This window comes from Halichoerus grypus, chromosome 6 (genome assembly GCF_964656455.1).
Source record: "Halichoerus grypus chromosome 6, mHalGry1.hap1.1, whole genome shotgun sequence".
NCBI lineage: Eukaryota > Metazoa > Chordata > Mammalia > Carnivora > Phocidae > Halichoerus > Halichoerus grypus.
The window spans coordinates 51343590-51360321 of NC_135717.1; the positions used below are offsets into that span (position 1 = coordinate 51343590).

The 16732-nt window shown below is 39.2% G+C and overlaps 1 protein-coding gene and 1 long non-coding RNA gene across 2 annotated transcripts in view; one reads left to right on the forward strand and one right to left on the reverse strand.

Annotated features, from left to right (window-relative positions):
• The window catches only part of LOC118548689 (uncharacterized), a 3770-nt gene extending 3004 nt beyond the window's left edge, over positions 1-766 (forward strand). Inside the window, exon 2 of the long non-coding RNA XR_004923708.2 lies at positions 498-766. This is a non-coding gene — a long non-coding RNA (uncharacterized LOC118548689). The remainder of the gene's footprint in view (positions 1-497) is intronic.
• The window catches only part of USP6NL (USP6 N-terminal like), a 246248-nt gene that overhangs the window by 207819 nt on the left and 21697 nt on the right, over positions 1-16732 (reverse strand). The window lies entirely within an intron of this gene.

The window sequence follows — 16732 nt, forward strand, 5'->3', positions numbered from 1 at the left end:
CTTCAAAATGAAATGCCAGGTAAATATTCAATAAATGACTGACTTACCAAAGAAAGGGAGGACTCACCCTGGAACAAGATTGCCAGCCCTTCCCAATCCTTTATTATAAAAATCTAATGCCAGTTGATCTCCAGGCAACGATTCAAAACAGGTGTTCCTAGGTTTTATTACATGTTACTTGTTCATATTTTCACTATCCCACAAGAAGTTCAAGGGGAGCACTGGTATATATTACAAAGTCACAACAATTTTTTGTGGCTATAATGGAGGACCCATCATGCCTAGAATTAGAAAAAGGCATTTTTAAAGTGGAAAAATAAAAGATCACTTTGGTAATTACATATCATGCATTTAGCCTTGCTACCTGAAAGATACTAAGATAAACTATGAAATAATTCATTTCCAAATAAAAGGGAGGAGGAATTAAAGGACTAAGGAGCAGCTAACAGAGCTTGGAAAAGTGTAAGCCATGTAACAATAATTTCATTTCTATCCAGGATGAAGTGGCAGGCTATGCTGATAAGGAGGAAGCAATAGCTATAATCTATATAATCTACTCTCTGCAATAAAGATTCTGATGTGATGTTATCACCAAGAAGCTGGGACAATGCAGTTCAGTTGAAGATAACTAATTGCAGATTTCATATGTGATGCCAACATCAAGGCATTTCTCAAAGAAGAGCAAATATACTCTTTTTGACAAAGAAAATGTTAAGATCCACCTTTTCCAATGTTGCAAAATCTAGAATAAAGAAGCAAATCGATACAGGAACCCTCTCTCATTTTCATTATATCAAGAGAATGAACTATAACAAAATCTGCACTTAGTAGACAGGCTCAAAATGGCAGCTAATGCTATAGATAATTGCTAGTGATAACCCTTCTGCATCGTGTACTTGGGCAATGTATAACCTGTGAGTGTCATTGAGTAAATAGGGCACATACAAATAAAACTATAAATAAGACATAACTATGTTGAGGTTATACTATCATTTATTCCAGCAGTATTGATGCCTGTGGAGCTTTGGAGTAATTGCTATACCTCCTCAAAATATTAATAATAAAAATCAGCTGAAAAGGCATTTTAAGCTAAGCACTTAGAATACAGTTTTTTAAATAAGCAGGATATACTTTTTTTTTTAAAGGTTTATTGATTTATTTTAGAAGCAGCACACATGAGCATGGGTGGGGGGCGGGGGTGGTGGAAAGAGGCAGAGACAGAAAGAGGGAGAGTCCTAAGCTGACTCCATGCTGAGCCCACAGCCCGACTCAGGGCTCAATCCCATTACCCGAAGATCAAACCTGAGCCAATACCAAGAGTCTGACACTTAACCAACTCTGCCACCCAGGCACCCCTACTTTTTTTTTTTAAGTAAGCTCTACACCCAATGTGGGGCTTGAACTCACCACTTGGAGATCAAGAGTCACATGCTCTACCAACTGAGCCAGCCCCGCACTCCCAGGACATATATTGCTGTCTCCCTCATCTCGGAGAGAAGATGCTCTCTATCGTCTTGTCCTCAGACAAGACGATAACAGTGGAGAACTTGCCTCTTGTTACCTGAGTTTCATTTCCCTTTGGAGTTTTCTCAGTGGGTCTGATAGTCATTAATGCTGCTCAACAAATATTTCTGAACATAGAGTAGGACTGCTTCCTGGCCCCATTGGGTTGGGTACAGTCATGCCAGCTAACAAATTGAGAACAGAATGTGATATGTAACTTCCATGCAGAACCCTCCATTGCTGGTGCAAGACCCTCCAGAGCACTCTTTCCCTTTGCTACAGCAACCAGCAATGCTCCAGATGGTAACTGCCACATTAGCCTGGATTACAAAACAATGCAGAGTGGAAACCCCTAGTTGTCCTGCCATAAAAATATAACATGAACAAAAATGAGATCTTACCGGCAGCCACTGAAATTTTGGAGTTGTTTGTTAGTGCAGCTAAGTCTAACCTATCCTAACTAACACAGTAAGAGTATTACTATCACTAACACCCTGATCCTCATTATAAATTTTCCCTTAACCTTGAGATCCTGACATCAAAAGAACTCTTTCTTAGGTTCCTGTCGACTTCATTGGTAAAACTGGAACTTTCAAAATGGCAGTAATAAATATGATGGGAGAAAAGAGGTGGCAGAATGAGAGTGAGCCAGGAGACAGACTAACTGGGTTCTCCCTGTTCTATACTGTGTGATCTTGGGGTAGCTGCATCATCACCCCAAACCCCAGTTTCCTCAAAAATGAAATAAGAGGTGATAGTAATAGAACCTATATCACTGAATTGTTTAAAATGTTTGATGAATTCCCATTTAAGAAGGTATCTTCTCAGTGGGCCCTTTCCTGCTACCACCTTAGCTTAGATTCCCCCCAAAAAACAGAATCTGAGAAAGATGCTTGTGTGTACTTTATTGGGGATTGTGATTTCAGGGATCAGAAGACAGAGGGAAGGGGGCAAAGTAGGGCAGATGAACAACACAAGGATGCAAAGTAGCATTACAAAATTGGTGACTGGTCACTCCGTCCTATTGGACCAACTGAGAAGTCTTTCAACAGGTCCCTTAGGAGCCTTCATTTATGGGGGCAGGTAGAAGAGAAAGGAGGAAGCATGTATCTGTCAGCCCCTGCTCCACATTGGTCAAAGGTTAGCCCCAGGGGGTGTTGGAGAAAGTAATCTAGAGGACATGACCACTGGTTGAACCTCAAGCTGGACCTGGGCAGTCAGAGGTCCTCACCCCCACCCCTGTTAAAAAGCACACTCTGCCTACAGTTCCCATAGTGGGAGCTCTTTCAAAGACACAGCCTTGAGACAGTAAGGTGTTGTTGAGACCATCTGGATGGTATATGTGACTAAACCCAGTTAAGGCCTCTGTAGGCTTTTAAAATTTGGCAGGCAGGTGTGGAGGTCTACTCATCTTGCCTCCATCCAAGACAGCCACATATGTAAGTTCCCTTACTTATTGAACCTGCCACCTACCAATCTGGAATAGCCTGCCTCTTTATTTGGTCTCTTCTTGCCCTGCACATATGGGGCTGAGTTTGCAAACCAACAAAGGGCATTAAGTAACCTGCAATTTGGGTCATGCATGCACAGGACTGGGCACTAAGAGGGGTGTCCCACACCTTGTCAACAACAGAGCAGCGCTAGACTGGGAAACAAGAGGCAGGTGGTGCTACCAGGTTGTACCTGCATCAGAGTCTGCATTCAAGAGATCTGAAGACAGAAGAGGTGTCTAACCCACCGTCTATTTAAAATTGTAAATACCTCACTCTGGAAGTTCTTATCCTTCTACCCTGCTTATTTGTCTTCATTTCACTTATCACCATCCAATATACAGTATCATTTACTTCTTTAGTTCATTCTGTCTCCCCCATTAGGATGTAAACTACCTGATGGCAAGAAGTTTTCTTTTGTAAACTGCTGTGTCTCAATAATTAGAACAATGTCTGGCATAACATAGGTCCTCTATAAAAATTATTTTTTTGACTTTTGGTTTTGATAAAATCTCAAATGTATAGAAAATTTGCAAAAAAAAAAAAAAATAGTACAGAGAACTTCCATATATGCTTTAGTCAAATTTACCATTAACATTTTACATTTGTGCTCATGCTCTCTCTCTCTCTCTCACATACGCACACACACACACACACACATTCTGAACCATTTGAGAATAATATGTAAACATCATGCTCCTTTACTTTCAAATACTTAAACATGTACTTTCCAAGAATAAGGACATGCTATAACATAACCACAGGACAATGATCAAAAACAAGAAAGTTGACATGCTGATGAATATATATTTCATATTCAAATCTTGTCAATGATCCCAATAATGTCTTTTATAGTAAAATTTTTTCCTAACATGAGATTCAGTCCATCATCACACACTGTGCCTAGTAGATATGTCTCCTCAGTCTTTTTAATTTGCAATAGTTGCTTGGCCTTCTTTTGCCTTTTGTAACAGTGAAACTTGTGAAGACTATAGGCTTGTTATTTTGTAGAAAGATCCTTCAATTTAGATCTGTGTGATGCTTTGTCATTAGATTTCTGATGATAAAGAATACATGAATAAATTATTATTATCAAATGTGGTTGTTTCCAAAGCATCTTATCTATTCCCACCCATTTGATATTTTAACGTTACTAAATTAGAAATTCAGTTGCTGTAACTTCTCACATTCTTACCTTACCTTCTCACATTCTTATCTTACCTTACAAAGAAGAAACAAATAGAAGTTCTAGAATTGAAAGTGCAATAATGGAAATAAAACAATTCACTATAAAGAGACTCAATAGAAGTTTTGATCAGATGGAAGAAAGAATCAACACACTTGAAGATAGATCAATTGAGAGTATCAAGTCTGAGAAAAAGAAAAAAAATAAAGAAAATTGAATCTATTTACAACTTCAGAGACTTGTGGGACCTCATCAAGCATAGCAATATACTATAATGACAGTCACAGAAAAAGAACAAGGAGACTAAAGAATATTTGAAGAACTACTGACCCAAAACTTCCCAAATGTGAAAAAAAACATTAATCTACACATCCAAGAAATTATTATCCAAGAAGTCTAAGTAGGGTAAATTCAAAGAGATCCACATCTAGACACAATATAATCAAACTGTTGAAAATACAAAGACAGAGAATTGTGAAAGCAGCAAGAGAGAAGTAACTTATCATATACAAGTGATCCTCAATAAGATAAACAGCTGAATTTCATTAGAACCAAGGAAGCCAGAAGGTAATGGGATGATGTACTCAAAGCTGTTGAAAGAGAAAACTATCAACCAAGAATTCTATAGCCAGAAAATTATTTTTCAAAAATGAAGGAGAAATAAAGACATTACTAGATAAACAAAAACTGAGGGAATTTGTTACTAGCACACCTGAAATACAAGAAAATCTAAAGGAAGGCTGAAATGGAAGGACACAAGATAGTAACTTATATCCACATGAATAAAGAACATCAATAAAAATCACTAAATGGGCAGAACACACAGACAGCATAAATGTATATTTTGTTTGTAACTTTTTCCTCCCACCTGATCTAAAAGGCAACCACATAAACTAATAATTCTAAATTTGTGTGGGTGGGAATGTAAAATATTAAGATGTAATTTGTATGAAAATAATAACACAAAGGAGGGGGAAGGAATAGAGATACATAAGAGTAAAGGTTTTATATACTATTGAAATCAATTTGGTATTAATTTGAACCTAGTTTTTTATAAACTAAAAATTTAATTAAAATTCACTGATCAAGCATTAAGAAAGTAACTTAAAAAATATAATAAATGACAAGGGAATTTAAATTCTACTCTAGAAAATATCTTTAAAAAGAAGGCAGTCACAGGAATAGAGGAACACAAAAGGCAAAAGACATAGAGAAATAGCAAAATGGCAGATGCAAATCTTACCTTACCAATAATTACATTAAATGTAAATGGATTAAACATTCCATTTAAAAGGTGGCAAAGACTGGGAGGATGGATAAAAACACATGATCCAACTATGTGCTGTCCACAAGAGACATTCCTTTTATTTATTTATTTTTTAAATATTTTATTTATTTGACAGAGAGAATGCGAGAGAGGGAACACAAGCAGGGGCAGTGGGAAAGGGAGAAATAGGCCTCCCGCCGAGCAGGGAGCCCGATGCGGAACTCGATCCCAGGACCCCGGGATCATGACCTGAGCCAAAGGCAGACGCTCAACTGACGGAGCCACCCAGGTGCCCTGAGACACACGTTTTAGATACAAAGATACAAATAGGTTTCAAGTAAAAGAATGGAAAAACATACCATGCAAATAGTAACCCAAAGAAAGCTGTAGTGGCTATACTAATATCTGACAAAATAGATTTTAAATCAATTGTTACTTGCAGCAAAGAGGGACCTTTTATAATGACAAAAGTGTCAATCCATTAAGAAGATAAAATAATTATAAATATATATGCACTAAACAATGGAACCCTAAAATACATGATGCAAAAGCCATCAGAAATCAGAGGAGAAACAGACAACTCAATAATGATAGGTGGAGACTTCAGTACTCCATTTTTAATAGTGACAACTGGGGGCACCTGGGTGGCTCAGATGGTTAAGCCTCTGCCTTCAGCTCAGGTCATGATCTCTAGGTCCTGGCATCGAGCCCCACATCAGGCTCTCAGCTCAGTGGGAAGTCTGCTTCTCCCTCTCCCTCTGCCTCTCCACCTACTTGTGCTCTCTCACTCTCTCTCAAATGAATAAATTTTTTAAAAATCTTTAAAAAATAGTGACAACTAGACAGAAGATGAACAAGGAAATAGAAAACTTAATATTATAAAAAATATATATAAAGAACTCCTTTTTTAAAGATTTTATTTATTTATTTGAGAGAGAGATAGAGAGAATGAGCATGAGTGGGGGGCAGAGGGAGAGACAGAGGGAGAAGAAGAATTCCCACTGAGCCTGATGTGGGGCTTGATCCCAGTACCCTGAGATCATGACCTGAGCCAAAGGAAGGCAGATGCTTAACCAATTGAGCCACCCAGGCGCCCCTATATAAAGAACTCTTACAACCACAATTTAAAAAAATTTTTTTTTCTTTAAAGACAATTTAAAATGAGCAAAATACAAAAAAAAAAAAAAAAAAAAAGGGCAGAATACTCATATAGACATTTACCCTGTGGCCAACATGGCCAAAAAGCACAGGAAAAGATGCTCAAAGTCCTAAGCCATTAGGGAAATACACATTAAAGCCACAATCAAAACAACAAAAATAACAAATGTTGGCAAGACTGTGGAGAAACTGGAACCTCTGTGCATCGCTGGTGGAAATGAGAAATGTTGCAGCTACTTTGGAAAACATTCTGAAAGTTCCTCAAAAAGTTAAACACAGATTTATCATATGACCCAGCGGTTCTACTCCTAAATATATACCCAAGAGAGTTGAGAACAAATGTTCACGTAAAAATTTGTACAGGGATGTTCATAGCGCCATAATTCATAATAGCCTAAAAGTCAAAACAACCCAAATGTCCATCAACTGATGAATCAATAATCAAAATGTGGTCTATCCATATAATGGAATATTATCCAGCCACAAAAAGGAATGAAGTAATGATCCATGATACATGCTGCAACATAGATAAACTTAAAACATTATGAGAATTGAAAGTGAAATGCAAAAGGCCACCTATTACATAATTCCATTTATATGAAATATATAGGATAGGCAAATCCATAAAGACAGAAAGTAAGTAGTTGCCAGGGGCTGGGGGCAGGGGCATGAAGAGTGACTACTAACTGAATGTGGTTTCTTTTTCAAATGATCAAAATGTCCTGGAATTGGACAATAGCAATGGTTGCACAGCCTTATGAATATACTAAAAAAACCTCTAAATTGTTCACTTTAAAAGGGGGGGATTTTATTTTTTGTCAGTTATGGCTCAATAAGAAAATTAAAAAGAAAAATTCAAAATAAGATTAGCTATCTGGAGATATTAATCACTTACCCAAAGCACTACTACAAAATTTAGACTATGTCCTAATCCTCAATTTGATTAAATATAATGAATCTGAAGTTAACTAACTTAACACAGAATAGAAAACAAGTCCTCAAAATATAATGGTAGATGTCTAGGGACACCTGGGTGGCTCAGTTCGTTAAGCATTTGACTCTTGATCTCAGCTCAGGTCTTGATCTCAGGGTCATGAGTTCAAGCCCCGCATTGGGTTCCACCCTGGGTGTAGAGGCTACTTAAAAAAATATATATATGAATTCTTGAAAAAAAAGGAATCAAATGGCAAGAATTTGTCATTCAACCTTGCCCATCAAAGGGAAATGCTACAACTATGGGAATATTTCGGCAAGAAAAAGGTATACCACATAGTTTTATGGAGATGATTTTCCAAATCCTATCATAGCCTGGATGAACCATCATTAAAAGCCCTTAAACTCCCTTTAACTCAGGTTCTATGTTCTCCAAACAATTTTCTCATTGCTATTAGGCTCTTCAGGTAAATTCTTACCAAAAAAAAAAAAAAAAAAAAAAGCATATTGAATGAAACACAAAAGATTTTGACCTATTAAAAATTTTATATTTTCGGGGCACCTGGGTAGCTCAGTCGGTTAAGCGTCTGCCTTTGGCTCAGGTCATGATCCCAGGGTCCTGGGATCGAGCCCTGCATGGGGCTCCCTGCCCAGCGGGGAGCCTGCTTCTCCCTCTCCTCCCCGCTCATGCTCGCTCATCTCCATCATGCTCTCTGACACTATATTTATCTCTCTCTCTCAAATAAATAAATAAAATCTTTAAAAAAAATTTTATACTTTCATTTTAAATTAATCCTGGGCACCAAAACTAACAAGATGATTCCTCAGTAAGCCAACCTGATACAATAGTGTTCAAGAGTCAAATATCAAAGAAGAGAAGAGTGTCTAGAGTCAGGCCAAACCCAATAGTCCACACTGAGAAGTCTGCTGCTCATGAGGGGCAGCACTTACTAGAGGGTGGGCAGTTATTCCACAGCTGTGTGTGACCAGCGACCTCTGTGTTGAGTTGCCATCACATTGATTACTGGTACATAATTGATCAAAACAACATAAATACTATAAATTTGATAAATGAAAATTAAACAGAAAAGTAAACCTTTTCCCCAGCTTTATTTTTTTTTGAAGATTTTATTTATTTATTCTTTTTTTTTTTAAAGATTTTTTAAATTTAATTGTTTGTCAGAGAGAGAGAGAGAGAGAGCGTGAGCAGGGGGAGAGGCAGAGGGAGAGGGAGAAGCAAGGTCCCCGCTGAGCAGGGAGCCCGATGTGGGACTCAATCCCAGGATCCTGGGATCATGACCCAAGCCAAAGGCAGATGCTTAACCGACTGAGCCACCCAGACGTTCCTGGATACATGGTTCTTAGAGTCAGGCCAGGGGTCGAAGCTGGGAGTGACCAGCCTCTCTGTGGTGGGGGAAGTCAGAGATGCAGATTAGGTCCCATAAGGAGGAGAGTGTATAGAACCAAAAGAGGCGAGGATAACCAGGGACTGAACCCAATCTAATACTAGCTGTATAAGGCAGAGGTCTTTAACTAGGATAAAGCACTCCTTGTGAAGACTTTCGAAGGGGTACGTGTACATAGGTGTTTTAAGGGAGTCCATTTCTAGATCCTCAGCTTCAATATCTAATCTTTCCTCACTTGCTCTGTTTCAGAGCTGACCTGTGATGGGATGGGGGATGGGGGACAGCGTCTCTTCTCTAATCCTTTCAGGCTGGCCTTTCTTTCCCCTTTCCCAAACAAAGGCACACCCTTCATAGCACCCTGTTGCATTATCCTGGATGGGAAAAAACCTCTAGGGCAGCAAACAAAGGGACAAATGGAAATATTGGTGCTGGTTCTGAGAAAGCACATGACTCTGGTGGCCAAGTAGCCGACCCTCCCAGCTGGCGGTCTCCAGCTCTGCATAGCAACAGAATTGAAATCAGACCTCATGGACCTGTCTCCTGGTAAGCCATCCCAAGTCGTTTGTGATTAGATTGCTCTGACTTGGGGCATAACTCAAAAGGAGCTCAAAGATTTGAGAGTCATTGCTCTAAAAAAACGTCTTCCTTTTCCATCCATTTATTTGTGAGTAAGGTTTCTCAAAGCTTCCATCTATAAAAATGAAAAATAGGAATAGAATTGATGGTGAAATCCGTCTTACTCTAGAGACAAGTAAAATTACTAACAGATAAGTAAACTGGGGGGAAAATATATATATCTCCAGTCCCAGAAATTAAGAGATGCATTTCTGTCTTAGTCAATTCAGGTTATATATATATAACATATAACAAAATACCACACTGGGTGCTTATAAACAACAGAAAGTTTTTTCTTGCTGTTCTGGGCATTGGAAAGCCCGAGATCAAGATGCTGGCAGATTCTGGTATAGATGGCATCTTTTCCCTGGGTCTTCACCTGGTGGAAGGGGCAAGAGAGCTCTGTGGTGTCTCTTTATAAAGCTACTAATCCCCTCCTGATCTAATCACCCCAAAGGCCCCACCTCCTAATACCATCACATGGGGGATTAGAATTTTAACATGTAAATTTGGGGAAGACACAAACATTCAGACCACAGCAGTTTCCAATAAAAATTTACTTAGGGCAAAATGAGTGACAGAAGGCAGATCAGTGAGCGGTTGTCTAGAGTCAGGAATAACAGTTGAGGATTATCTGCAGAGAGGCAAGAGGGAGATTTTGGAGTAAAGTTTTATATCTTGATTTTGATTGTGGTGTTGGTTATATAAGTGAACACAGTTGTCCAAATTTATCAGTATGTACACCTAAAGTGGATGAATTTTTTTGGATGTAAATTATATCTCATTAAAGCTGGGGAAAAGGGACGCCTGGGTGGCTCAGTCAGTTAAGCATCTGCCTTCAGCTCAGGTCATGATCCCAGGGTCCTGGGATCGAGTCCCACATCGGGCTCCTTGCTCAGCAGGGAGCCTGCTTCTCCCTCTGCCTGCTGCTCCCCCTGCTTGTGCTCTTTCTCTCTCTCTCTGACAAATAAATAAATAAAATCTTTAAAAAAAAAAAAAAAGAACCACGTATCCAACTGGCTGTTTTCACTTTCCACTCTCCTGACTTAGGCTTGACATGCTTTCTCATATGTACAAACTTACCCTGTCCTACATTTAGGAAAAAAATATTCAACTCCCATAAACTGAATTGGAAACAAAGTAGTTAGCATTTTTCTATCACTTTACTATTCACAAGTACTTTCATCTCTATATGTGTGTATACAGCATAAATAGTAAATGCTTATATTTTACAGATGAGGAGGCTATAAGACTCTGACAGGTAGTGAAAAGTCAATTACATTCAGAAAAACATGCAAGAAATATGATTTATTCTCTGCCTTAACTAAGTTGGAGAGAAGTCACTTAAATAAAGATATGAAAAATCAACACCAGCCTGCACACAGTAGGAGCCAAACTACTGTTCAAGTAGATGACCCAAAGGATATTTTTCCCCTAGTTTTAATAAAAAGTAGAATAGATTTACAATCTATGTGAAGGCACTGTATCTCATTTCCTCATGGAAATATGAAAAAATTAAAATTTATTGACTGGGAAATAAATTCATTAACCCACAGTACCTAAGACCGAAAGTGATTTGATGAACAACTACTCTGGGTTAAGGATTGTTTTAGCCAGAAACAGGAGGTGAAATGTGTCACTTCCTTGGCTTCCTTCCAACAATTTAATTCCATACAAAAGAAAAAAAGTAGTTTATCCATTCTCTTATGGATTGTGTTTTTGACATAGTCCTTCACTGAATGTACATTTCCTGTCCTTAGTCAGGTGTTTTTGGATTGTGGGGAGAAAAAAAACAATGTCTTACTCTCTTGAACAAGTGTTGTTTATAACAAACCCCAGGCAAAAAGGGCATCTTGGGAGTCTACGTTCTCAAACAACCCAAAATACACACATTTTATATTTTCTTAAGATGATGGTCAAGAAGCGATCCACCAAATCTTTAAAAATCTTCTTCCTTCATCTTTTTTTTCTCTTTGTTTCCCTATCTCTCATCTTTAGGTCTTATTTGTCATTTGTACTGTTTATCTGTGTTGTCTTATCTCCATACCTAAATCAAAACTTTCAGTTTCCCTTAGTCACATTTATTACTCTCATCTTCATCTTCACTGTTTGTACATTTTTGGACTTTGGAGACATAACTCCGAGCTTTGTTGGTTGATAATGAATGAGGCCTACTCAATTACCATATGTTTTATCTGGCAAAAGCCTGCAAAGGTAAAACTGCAGCTGGCCAATGTACCAGGGGAGCTGTGCTTTGAGTAAAGGAATGGATACAATCCTACACATTTCAAACCCGGAAGGATCATGCCAGTGTGAGGAAAGACCTGAGTTCCACATTGAGGGTGTGTCTTAGTCCATTTGGATGGCTTCAATAAAAATACCAGGGACTGTGTGACTTAAACAGTAAACATCTCTTTCTCACAGTTCTGGAGGCTGGGAAGTCCAAGATCAAGGTAGTGGCAGATTTAGGGTCCAGTGAAGGCCCACTTCCTGGTTCACAGACAATTGTCTTCTCGCTATGCCTCCATATGGCAGAAGGGGCGAGCAAGCTCTTTGGGTCCTTTTATAAGGGCACTAACCCCATTCCTGAGGGCTCCCCTGCCTCCTGACCCAATCACTTCAAAAAGTCCTCATTTTCAAATACCATCACCTTGGGGATTAGGTTTCAACATATGAATTTTGTGGGGGACACAAATATTCAGTCTATGGGAAGGTAGGAAAAGTCTTCACTGAGCAGGACTGTTCCACAGACTGTAGGACATCTAGCTTCCTTGGCTCTGCTTATAAAAAGCCAGTAGCATCCTGTATTAGTTACCTATTGCTGTACAACAAATTACTTTAAACTTAGCATCTTAAAACAATGACCTTTTACTATCTTGATTTCTATAGGTCGGGCATCTGGGAGCAGCTCAGCTGGGTGGTTCGGGCTCCGGGTCTTCACAAGCTTGCACTCCAGGTGTCAGCTGGGGCTGCAGTCATCTGAGACTTGATTGCGTATGGAGGGCCTGCTTCCAAGGTCACTCACATGGCTGGTTTGCAGCAGGCTTCAGTCCCTGACCACACGGGCATCTCCATAGAGCTGCTCACAGTGAGGCTTTTGATAGAGCAGATGGTGAGAGAGAGTCCAAGAGAGAAGCTGCAGCACCTCTTCTAACCTTTGGAAGTGGCTGACCTTCACTTCTGTGGCATCCTATTGGTCCCATAGACCAACTTTGCCGTACCATGGGGGGTACCACAGAGCGGTGTGACCACCAGAAGCAGGGATCCCTGGAGGCCATCTTGGAAAATGGCTACCATATACAGAGTATGTCCAGTGGCTACCAGTAACAGAAATGTCCGACACATATTCCCAACCACCCTTCCCTCCCCTAGTAAGGATAGATACCTCACTTGGTGGCAAGGAAACAGAAGAAAGGCAGAGGCAGTGACTTGCTTCAATTGTATGACTCATTAATGACTCTCCTGCACCCTACTGCCTCTCAGTAAATGTGTTTGTGGGTAATTTGTGGGAATCACTTAGGTTTTAGCTCTACTCCTCAGGAAAAAGGAAATTCTGATGATTATCACATATTTAGGTTAATGGCAGATTTTTTTCCCCCTTGCCTGGGAATTCTAGTATCTCTTCACCTTGGACGAAGTAAGCTTATAATTAAAAATTCCTCTCTGATTTTCTCAAATGTGGTAAGACACAGCCTGGTACTATAGTTTTTAATATTTTCCCAACATGAATTAAATATTTGGTGGTGGGGGGCTGCCTTGCTGGCTCAGTTAGTAGAGCGTGTGACTCTTGATCCTGGGATTGTGAGTTCAATCCCTACATTGGGTGTAGAGATTACTTACTTACAAAAATAAAATAAAATATAAATATGTGTGTGTGTATATATATATATATATATATATATTACATATATAATATTCTATATTTATGCCAAAGAACTGCTCATCCTGCAAAGAGCTCTTTAATTGGGATGGGAGGAGTTGGGAGGATATGAATAATGGTACTAAGGTTACTGATGTTGCTGATGATCAGCCCAGAGCTGTCAAGACATTATCTCATTTAATCCTTCATACCAATCCAGAGGAGGTGGGCATTATTATTCCTAATCTGCCAGGTTAGAAAACCAGTGTTCAAAAAGATCAAATAATAACTAAGTGATGGTAAGGATGGAAGTCCAGGTCTGCTTGAACTGAACCTCTGCTACTAAATGATTAGGACTGAATTCTTTACACTAATGATAACAACAAAGAATAGAAATTAGTTCTTTAAGAAGGACTATAAAGAGAAGCTCCAAAGAAGACCAAAAGCATTATAACCCTCAAAGACAAACGAAATAATCATTTTAATCCCCAAGAATGGACTGCATACCAAAGATTTTCCCAAAATGATAATAAATTTACAAAAAAAGCTGTGATTAATATGAAGTTTTTGGACAATTTGAAACAGGTGCAACTATCTTGATAAATACAGTGGGATGTTACAATGCGGCTCAAAATTCAGAACGGGCAATAATCTGGATACGTAAAGTCTGTGTAGCACGAGGTGCCAACCCCCACCCTTTGCTCAGTTGGTCTGATTGACACAGCCCTCTCTATGGTCAAACCCATCATACCTCTGAGCCTTACTTACCTAACCTGCCACCATTTTGAGTTCCACATTTATTCTAGTCCTGCTCAATGCCTAAAACTGATAATAACTACTATTAGTGAACACCAACTGTGTAGCAGGCACAGCTTCAGGCATTTCAGCTACAAGACCTCATTTTTTTAATTTTTATTTTTAAAGATTTATTTATTTATCTTAGAGGGAGATGGAGAGAGAGAGCACGTGTGCGCAAGCGGGGGGGGCAGAAGGAGAGGGAGAGAGAGTCCCAAGCAGACTCTGAACTAAGCCCAGAGCCTGACGCAGGGCTCAATCCTGTGACCACGAGATCACAACCGGAGCTGAAACAAGGTTGTTTAACCAACTGAGCCACCAGGCGCCCCTACAAGGCTTTCATTTAATCATTGTAACACTACTCTACAGATGAGAAAACCAAGTAATTAAATAACTTCCCAGTGTCAAAGTTAGTGAGAGCATCAATCAAAATCAGAGTTGTCTCACTCCCAAACCATATGCTCCTTGTATCACATTACACTGTCTCCCAAAAAGCCTTTGCCACGGAAAGGTTGGCATATACATCCTTTTGACAGTATGGACACCTTTTTTGAGCAATGATGAATCAGTAGATCTCTCCTTTCTTCCCCCTTGTGTGCTTCCCTCCACCCCCAATTTTAGTTGACCATTATATCTTTAGTTCTTTTCTTTGTATGGTTAAGTATTTGCAGGCCATTTGAAGCCAGACTATCAAGATGAAGGTATTGTAGTAGTTTGATGGGAGAAAAATGGTGGGAGAACTGAGTCACTGAAATCCACATGATGGTATAAGCACATAGAACTCAGAAGTGTGTGTCCCAGCATCCAGCTTTATATTCACAGTGTAAGCCATGCGGAATAAGGATTGCATGATGAAAACACACACCCACTTACCACACATCATTAATGTGCAGAGTGAACAATCAAGGAATAAATTTTGCCAAATGATACTTTTGTCATCACATGTGAGATGCACTATTAGACTGTCTCTTCTAAATAACAGATAAGGGATGTAAAACAAACTGTGTTAAAGAGAAAATAAATAAATAAATAAATAAATAAATAAATAAATAAATAAATAAATAAATTTTAAAAAGAGAAGAAATATCAACACAGATCATGACAATTACTCAAATAATGGGCAGTATGCTCAAAATCAAAATAACCAAACCAACAAGTGAAATCTTGACCACACAAATAGATTTTTCTACTTTTAACACCAATAGCAGTGATTTTATTTTAGCAAGACAATTCCATCTGTCACAATAAAGGGTAATTTCTACTTTATGAGTTTTGTAGTTTTGCTAGCACCTAGTATGTTTTGATTTTATAATTGTATAAGAGCTATAAGCATAGGTTTACATCCAGTTTTCAATATTTAAATGTATTATCAAAACCTTTCCACTATAAGTGACAAAAACCCAAATCAACTTGGTTGTGCTCATCCCTCACAGCTCTCTTATCTTGGCTGTGATCAGCATGGTGGCCCAAGACTTTACAGTGGTCACCTGTACCTCACAACAGAATGCAGGCATCACCCACCATTCCGCCCTCCGTTCACTTCTCTTCTCCTTCTACACCCTTTCTTTTGGTGGCAGCTCATCCACTCACGCAGCCACGATGATTGTGAAATGACTTCATCATCTCTACATTGCCATCCATCATCTCTCCAAACCCACATTTCTGACTGCCCGACGGACACCTCTACCTCTTTTTTAATGTCACAAATGCTGATAAATTCTCTCCCTTGTCTTGGTCTTTCACTCCCCTTGTGTTTTGGTTTTGGTTGTTTTTTTTTTAAGTAAGATATTTTAACTAGAATTGGTTAATACCATTGTCTTTGTCCTCTTGGATTTTCTCTCCCTCATACTTCCCCTTGCACAGATACCACTGGAATGGCTGTGACATTTTGGATTCCAGCTAAGGAGAAATAGAGTCAAGGGGCGCCTGGGTGGCTCAGTCAGTTAAGTCTCTGCCTTCGGCTCAGGTCACAGACTCAGGGTCCTGGGATCGAGCCCTACATCAGGCTCCCTGCTCAGCTCCCTCTCCCTCTACCCCTCCCCCTGCTCGTGCATGCACTCTCTCTCTCTCTCAACTAAATAAATAAAATCTTAAGAAAAAAAAAAAAAGGAGAAGTTGAGTCAGGGATGCCAGGGCTTGGCAGGGTAGATCTACATGATTCACAATCAGTTGGATGTATGGTTATTGCTAGCCATCCTGGTGTGAGGGTGGCTTCCAGGGATATCCCTGCTTCCCATTAGGCTGATTCACCCAGAAGGCATATCATGATATGAACGTGGCCTACTATACCCAGCCCTGAAACGATACAGGTAGTGAAGAGGAAAAACAAGTTTGAAATGTGCAGTTGGAAGCCCACTCAGAATAGAAGTCCTCTCCTGTCAGGAGTACTCAATAATGCAGCTGAAATGATTTTACCATTTTGGATGCACTGCTTCTTTTTTTCTTTTTTTGATGGTAATTGTGTGAAATAGAATGATCATGAATTCTGTATTTATAGGACACAAATTATAACAAGACTAC